General features: G+C 48.1%; 1 pseudogene; it reads right to left on the reverse strand.

Annotated features, from left to right (window-relative positions):
• Positions 1–4,493: 4,493 nt before the first annotated feature.
• Positions 4,494–5,991, reverse strand: LOC125942609 (uncharacterized; annotated as a pseudogene).
• Between the last annotated feature and the right edge of the window lie 2,193 nt (positions 5,992–8,184).

Raw genomic sequence — 8,184 nt, forward strand, 5'->3', positions numbered from 1 at the left:
GCTTCGCTAATCTCTTCGTCTAATTGTCTGTTTTTGGTGCCTGTGTAATCTGGGTGAGTTGTTGGCTTAGCCCGAGATAAATACATTGTGGCTATCTCATCGATAAAAGCTTCTTCAGTTTTGTCATATGCATGCAAGATTTTGTGTATCTTTTGTCTGTACGGGGCTTTACTTTCCTCAGGATTCAAAAGGTGCCTGAGGAAGTTCCAGGCTCTGGATAATCCTAACTGATTATCCATATTGGTGCATGTTGCTTCCCATTGTTGGTTACAGAGCTGTTGTGCGTATGCTTCTACATCTCTGTTAAGTCGGGCTAGCCTGCGTCGGAGCGTCCTGTTGTGTCTCTGAGTTTTCCATCTCCTCAGGAGACCTTCTTTAGCTTCCCAAATATGTACGAGTTTACTGCGTACCTGTTCCATTTGCGCGTCTTGGGGGATTACTTGTGTGGCTGAGTTAACATCCTGCTTCAGCTGCGTGCTCCAGTCCGCGATGTCGGTGATAGTATTATCCTTTTTCTCGCGAATTTGTCTGAGTTTGTTCCAGTCTACAATCTTCAGTTGTTTGCCCTTGGTTTGCTTGGCCCTGCTTTAACAGTGATTTCGACGATATTGTGATCGCTACCGAGATCCTGTTGCGTGTTAAGCCAATTCGCATCCCTTATGTTCTTTGTCAAGGTGAGATCTAGTTTGCGGTCCCCACGTCTTCATACGAGATTCAATGTCGGCAAATATTGTATGGATTGTGTTAAATTGTTGTTGTATTTGCGTCATAATAGCCTGTGTAACTTTCTGGGTTATTTGTGTGCCAGATCCTTAAACTGTGTACTTATGATATCTAGCTTGCTTTCTAGAATGTCAATTTTACTTTCGAGTTCATCCTGTTTTTTCTCAAGAGGTTGAACGGATTTGGTCTTTTTAACTGCGATCGTCTTGTTATCGTCTGTGGCTTCGCGTTTGACTGGCGCGTTAGCCTCTTCCTCCATATCTGCCTCTTTTTCCTCAATACTATCTAGTGTGACACCTTGCCCGTTTTTAAGAGTAATGTTCTCTTTCCGCAGTCTACTGTTTGCTTCTTCTAGAGCGACAATCCGCTGATGATGTTCTAGCATCATTTGTTTCATCTGTGCTAATTCTTTTTCTAACGCTCTATTTCTAGTGTTAAGTGCAGCCTCTGCCTCCGCGCGCGCCCCGGAAGCCACATCAGTCCAGCTCACCTGTGATGGGGGTCAGGTGCTGCGGTTACCGATAGTGCCCTTGCTGTTGCCAGTGGCCTGGGGTGACTTGGTGGGGTTGCAATTGCGGAGTCTGTACATTGACCTTGATGGGTTGCCGGAGTGTGATATGCTTCTGGTTCTTGGGAGGGAACCCGATGTGTTCCTGCTGGCTGTACTTGGGCTTCTTTGTTTGTAGACGTAGTTCTTGTATTCCACTTGTTCCTCTCTCCGGGCATGTTCCCACCTTCGTCGTTTGACGAGGTATGGGATCCGGTACCTTGCTTGGCATTGTTTATCCGCGGTCGGGTGGTCATTTCCACATAGTTGGCATTCTGTTTTGCATTCGTGGTCTTGCTTTGGATTCTTGGTGCCGCAACTCCGGAAAATTTTGCCAGTAGGATTGGGGCATACGTCCGCTCGGTGTCCAAGTCTTCCGCATTCGTAGCAGATGTCAAATTGTTTCTTGTAAAGTGCGCGTCGAACAAGCGCAGCTCAGTGGTTCACATAGCTAGGGACGTAATATCCATCAAAAATGACGATTATTGTTGTCTTTAGTGCGTATACGCTTGGCTTTGAGGACGCTGGGGTTACGTGAAGTGACGAGCTTCCTAGCGATGTCTTCCGGGCTTTCATCGGCAGAGACACCTTGGATGACTCCTTTCGAGTTGTTCTCCCGTGCTACGCGATAAGAACAGGCTTCATATTCCTTGCACACAATGCTCAGACTGGTTATCGCGACATATTTTTTGGCTCTTTCTTTTGATGGTGTGCTGAAGACTATAATGTTCTGCTTCTGGTTGAGGCAAAGATTATCTTCTTCATCCGCTGTGCGTTCAACATTTGCAGCACGTCGTACGCTGTGGTAGATGCGGTCTGTACCGTGTTCAGTCAAGTTGAGTCCCCCTCTTGGTCTAATAATGATCCTGTAGTCGTCCACTGGTAAGTGTGGCATGCGGCTTGCGACGATTAATTGTCGGATCTGCCGATTGCCCTTTTTCTTGTTCCATGAGGTTTCGTTAGCTCGCTGAAGTGGTGTTTTATCACTACGTGGCCGGTCCACGTCAACAGTGAGTCTTCGATTATTCTTTTTAATTTCGAACCAATGGCCTTGGTCCAACTCTTCTGGTTGAATATCTTCGCCTTCCACACGTACAACGTCCATGTTTGGCATGTTTAGAGGCGTTAGGCCCAGCACGTCAGCCATCGTGGCTGTTGATAAACCGCGACAGGGATGCTATCGCTAGGCTTAGGCTTCCCAGTCGGCGTGGCAAACTGTTAGCAATGATTGCTCGAAATGGCCCACCTGGTTGATTAGGTGGCCAGGTGACCCTTGGATCTTCCTGCTTCTCCTGAGATGTGAATTTCCTCGTTATAGTCGAAAAACCGCCGGCAATCATTCGAAGTTTACGGAGCCGACGTGAAACGCATCCGCTTTCGGTCTTCTTCTTCTTCTGGCCTTCAATTGCGAGATTTTAAAGGTAGCAGGTGTATTGTGCAAGCCATTGCTTTACTGGGCTATGCTGGGCCGACGAGCGGCTGCTTTCATTCAATCCACAATACTGAACTGAGTGCGCTTAGCACGTTTGTCCTGACAACATGAGCAGCTACAGCGTATGTTTATTTGCGAAACTTCGCTGCGTACACTGGCACATCAAATGGAGCATGCACGAAAAATGCAAAATACGATTGCAACGTGGCTGAGCGGACTATTATTGAGAAAATATAACATCTATGCCAAATGGATTGAAGTCAATTGCAAATGCTCCCGAAAGAAAGCAGACGTTGAATAGTGTACGTTTACAAATATTTGCAAAGCTTATAAGAACAGGAACACATGATTATCATCTCAAGGTGTTCAAGGTAATAGACTTAAGAATGAACAACAGGTAAAGAGGTAGACATTTAGAATAAATAAACAATGGACCGCAAAAAGGAGCGCACAAAGGACCGCACAAAGAGCGATGGAATGAAAAATCTTAGGACTAACGTTAAGAGACAGGAAGAGAGCGGTGTGGATCAGAGCACAAACGGGGATAGCCGTTATTCTAGTTGTCATTAAGCGGAACAAATGGAGCTGGGCAGGCCATGTAATGCGTAGGATGGATAACCGGTGGACCATTAGGGTTACAGAATCGATACCAAGAGAAGGGAAGTGCAGTCGAGGTCTGCAGAAAACCAGATGGGATGATGAAGTTAGGAAATTTGCAGGTGCAAGTTGGAATACGCTAGCGCAAGACAGGGATAATTGGAGATCGCAGGGAGAGGCCTTCGTCCTGCAGTGGACATAAAATATAGGCTGATGATGATGATGATGATGATGAAACAATGGCACTCAGTAATGGCAAGTTACTACAAGGTAATAAAGTGAGGTTTACACAAGAGGTAACAATCCATAAGATACGTTTCAGGTGTCGGTAAATAAATTGGGAATATGCATGCGATACAATGAAATATAATAAAATGGCACAAAAAAAGAAATGGTAGCTCACTTAGAAATTAAGCTAACCCAAGTAATAATTCATCTAATAACCAACTTACCAAACTTACTAACCAAATGTACCCTATTTATCGAAGCAACTAAACTCAGAAGAGTGTAGAGATAATTGACCGAACTATTTTGGTCGAGGAATGCTACAGGGGGGTGACGTCAATTGCATGACGCTGCCGTATGAAATGTAAGCCCAAACGCCACACACGCTAAATTCTTTTTGAAAAGTTCTCGTTGCATGTTAAGCAGCACACCTACTGAAACAAATGTGGGAGGGGCGCCTTTCCTGGTAAAATATTTCCGTGTTCGCACAATCCTGCCTTCAGGCGCGGCAGGATGATCTCCGATGATGATTTATTTATGATGATTTATTGGTATCCCCTTTGAAACGGAGTGTCAACAAATGCTCACCTAGCCTGCTTGACCATAGCCTCCTATATTTTTTCATGCCCGCCGAGTGGCGAGCAGAGCAAGGCGCTCCGCCCGTATCTTCTAGTTCATGCGCTCGCCACCACACCGCGCTGCCGCCCCATACCCAGAGCAGACGACGCGACTACTTTGTTGCGCGCCTGCTTGTGGAGAGAAACTTGCGCTCGTATTAGAGATGGAGCTGTGAAATAAATGCGCAGGTTGCACTGGTGTTTGTTCATGATGTACAGGGGTGATGGGAAGAAACGCAAACAGTGCGGCGCGATGTTTTCATCCTGCTGTAACCCTGGGGGAAATAAAAAGATGGTAGAATAGTTTTATTCTAGTGGCTTCTAGTTATCATGCAGGCTGGAAGCACTCGAAAAGAAATGCGAAATATCAGAGAATGTAGGTGCCGCACTGTTCGCGTTTCTTTCCATCCCCACAGTACATTGAAAGCAAGCAACACGAGACATATTGTGAAAACTGGACCTTTCACTTAGGCCCCCAACTGTGAGATCAAGCTCACAGTTTCAGGGTCTTTTGTGACAGTGGCTTTATTGCGAACACTTTGGCGACGTCTTGTTTGTCTGTCGCTTTCAGAGCGAAATTGGTGAATATTGGGCGAAAGAACTTCGTAAGCAACAATTTGAGCAAATTCTCTTGGTGCCCTGGCTTCGAACACATCAAAGCTTTGTGCTCGCGGAGGATTTCGGTAGCATTGTTCACAGCCTCCTTTAGAGGGTGATGCATACGCCTTCTTCTTGCTAGAAGAACTTCGACGAACTTCTGTAGTGCGTAGAGAACATCTAGAAGTTGTGCGGACGGGTAAAGAAGTCCACCGCGGTCTGGTGTTTAATGAGCGAGTCCGCTGGTGTCGAGGCGTTTGGCTTTGTTAAGAGCGCGAAGCACTCCATACATTCAAAGTTTTCTCGTACGGCTCTTGCGAGGTAGCCACCAACCATAGCCAATGCGGCCACATCTGGCGTGGGAAGTAGAGGCTTATCTCAGTTTAGTCGCTCTATGAGCTCTCTACGTGCATCTGCAGGGAATTCCTCGCTGTTTGCTCCCTTGTGTTTTTCTGCTGCGGCAACGTTGACAAGCAATCACTCTCTTCTGCTGCCATTATGTTGCTTGTACTCGACGCCGATGCGATACCGGTCTTGAGGGTTTTCTCAATGCCTGTGAGCACGGCGCGGACGTCCGTTTGGTCATTTGATCCTGCTGATTTCATGAGCCCGCCAAAGAACGACTCGATTGGGTCCGATGACATTTTCCTCGTCAAAACGAAGTGAAAAGACATCTCTTCAAGAAGATATTTAATGCACTCAACGTTCGAACGAGTTGTGATCACAAGACCCTCATAAGTCTCTTTGGTTAGAAAGTTCTTTGCAAGGCACTGATTTTTGGGATCGGCCAGGTAGTCGAGGAAGCTTGTCTCCAGCCAGATTAGTCGTTCATCACCTGCAGATTCAAACTGCTTGCAGTCAACATTCTTCTCATGTATTTGCTGGGTACAATTACTCACGTCCATGAGCACGAACCAGCGGTGCACGGTGTCCATAAATTGCACCGTCGGTCCGACACCCGCGAAGCTTGCGTCGCACGTGTGGCCCGCGTGCTCTTGCAAGAGCTTCATAGCAGCTGTCACGGGAGGAGAAAAAACTTGCACTGCTCTCTGCACGTTCATTTTTTCCATATTCGTAGGGAATACGTGCTTTCTCGTGAAAAATCGTACTGGCTTTACAAGGCTGCCTTGCTGCATTCTGTAGAGGCTCTTCAAGTGGTTCGCTGATATTTCGCCGCCTTTTCCGATGTCACGGGACAAAAACTGTGATCGCACGTTTTTGATCAGGTGGCACTGATCGAATGCAAGAAAGAGCTTTCGATTCGGTTTGCCAGGGTGTCAATGCAATGCTTGAGGCTTCCGTTGCACAGAAGTTGCATAGCCAAGACATTGATCTTGTGGTTGTCTGTGACAATGCGCACGACGAAAAATCCAATTTCTTCAACTTCCTTCAGAACGTGTCTCATGAGCATTTGCAGCTCACGGCCAGTGCAGTTTCTCGCGAAAAAGTACGCCACGGGTATTTTGAACGAAACTGAAAGGCCGTTAAGGACGAAACACAAGAGTGAGTTGGCCAGCACAGGCTCATTTGTTCTTTCTTTGGGGAAGTTCACACCATAGTTCACTTCGCCGATGAAGGCATATCTTTGCTTGTGATTGAGTAGCCGTTGTTTGACGCGCATTTCGTCTACAATTAAAGAGCATGCCCTCGCATGCAACGAGGGATGAGAAGCGAGTTCTGCAGACAGCCTTTGCTTCACGAGTTCGGTCATGCCAACTTCTCCACGTGATGAGCCCATAAAGCGCTCGAGGGTACTTCGACAGGGAACCGAAGAATACCTGTGTTCCTTACGTGTTCGTATGCACGTGTCGAGAGGTTACGCTAAACCACAGCATGGCGCACTGTCACCTCAGACCACGTTGGTTTCTTCTTCGCGAAATTCTGAACTTGTTCCACTAATATTGAAGCAGCCAGGTCTTTCTCTTTCGCTTTCTCCACAACTTGCAGGAATGCAGACACATAGCATTCTTCCTTGAGCTTTTGCAGTTCCTGTTTGTACTTGTCGACGGTGTTCTTGAGTCGCTCAATTGGCGCGTTCAAGTCTCGCTCCTTACGTCTCCACTTTCGTTTCTCCATTGCCGAAACCGAGAATAATGACGACACCTGCACAGCTCTGTCCACCTGCACGGTCGTAGTGATGCAGCGCTCGCTTGCGCCGTTTTCCAGAGGTAGCGGCAGTTCGGTTGCGGAGCAATCCATCAGTGATAACTCTTGAGAGGCGACGTCGACGGACGGCAAGTCATTGAGAGGAAGCGAAGGAGACTCCAGTTGGTTCTCAACTGCTCTTCGTTTCGGCGGTGGTGTGTTCACAGGCGCAGCTGCCTCACGTTTTCTCACAGACGCGTCGCTTCTCTCTCTATTTTTCGGAGGCTGGAGGTACGCAGGATACTCTTCGAAAATGCTGGGAACAGCGTCTTTCTTGAGTTTGCGAATTTTGCAGCCCTCCTTGAAGTCGGAGGAACCGAGGTGTCGGCTGAATACAGTCGAGTAACACGACGTCGTATTCGGTGTCCAGTAGTCCCGCGAAATGACCTTTAGCCATTTCGCTCGCAGTTCCGGATCGCTTGGTATCTCGTGGAACGATATGCCCGGCGTCCGTTGTTTGCTCGAAGACTTGCAGCGTGGTACGCAGCAGTACGGCATCTTGTCGGGCGCAGGGCACCCCAACTGATTCCACACTGCGGATAGAAAACCAAATCGGTATGTCGAAAGTAATGCAGCATGAAATATTGTCACGTAGGTGACGGTGAGCTGCCTGGCACACAGGTAGACAAAAAATGTCACAGTTTCGCCCTAAGGGCGACGCAATGAATGCGATAGCAACACAGCAATGTCATACGAAGTAAGGTGAGCGGCTTTGGTAGCAATATGAATTGTAGTAAACATGAGCTGATTAAGTAAGCAGGTGTGCTGCGGCGTAAGTAGACCGACATGAAGAGAGACTCGATGACCACGAGAAGGCGCGTGTAAAACGGTGGTGTTGATGAGAAGCGCTTCCCGTGGGCAGCGCGCGTGCGAAGGGACACACCTGTAGCGCTGCACTGCCGATCCGGGCAGCATTACATGTGTAGCGTGCGTTGGAAAATGTGGCCCGACTATTACCAACTGAATGAACAAGCGTGGTGTGAGCGCGCACAAACATGAATAGATCACACTGAATGACTGCAGACAACGACTGTCAAAACGCTGGCAGCAAGCGCATATATACGCCGCAGCAGCGGGCGAAGGTACGTGCGGTCTATCGCTTCAACAGAAACTGAGCGGCGAACGCACAGTGCATAAAGGTCAGAGCCGTGTGGAGATAAGAGACGGTGCGGCGAGCGACGAGCGCGGTTGTTGGCAGAGGAAAAGTGCGCCCCCCCCCCCCCCCCCCGCTCCCTCCGGCGCTGGCTTCCCGCTTCCTTGCTTGTGGGAGAGATAAGAGACCGTGCGGTCGAGCGACAAGC

The sequence above is a fragment of the Dermacentor silvarum genome, chromosome 1, assembly GCF_013339745.2.
Source record: "Dermacentor silvarum isolate Dsil-2018 chromosome 1, BIME_Dsil_1.4, whole genome shotgun sequence".
NCBI lineage: Eukaryota > Metazoa > Arthropoda > Arachnida > Ixodida > Ixodidae > Dermacentor > Dermacentor silvarum.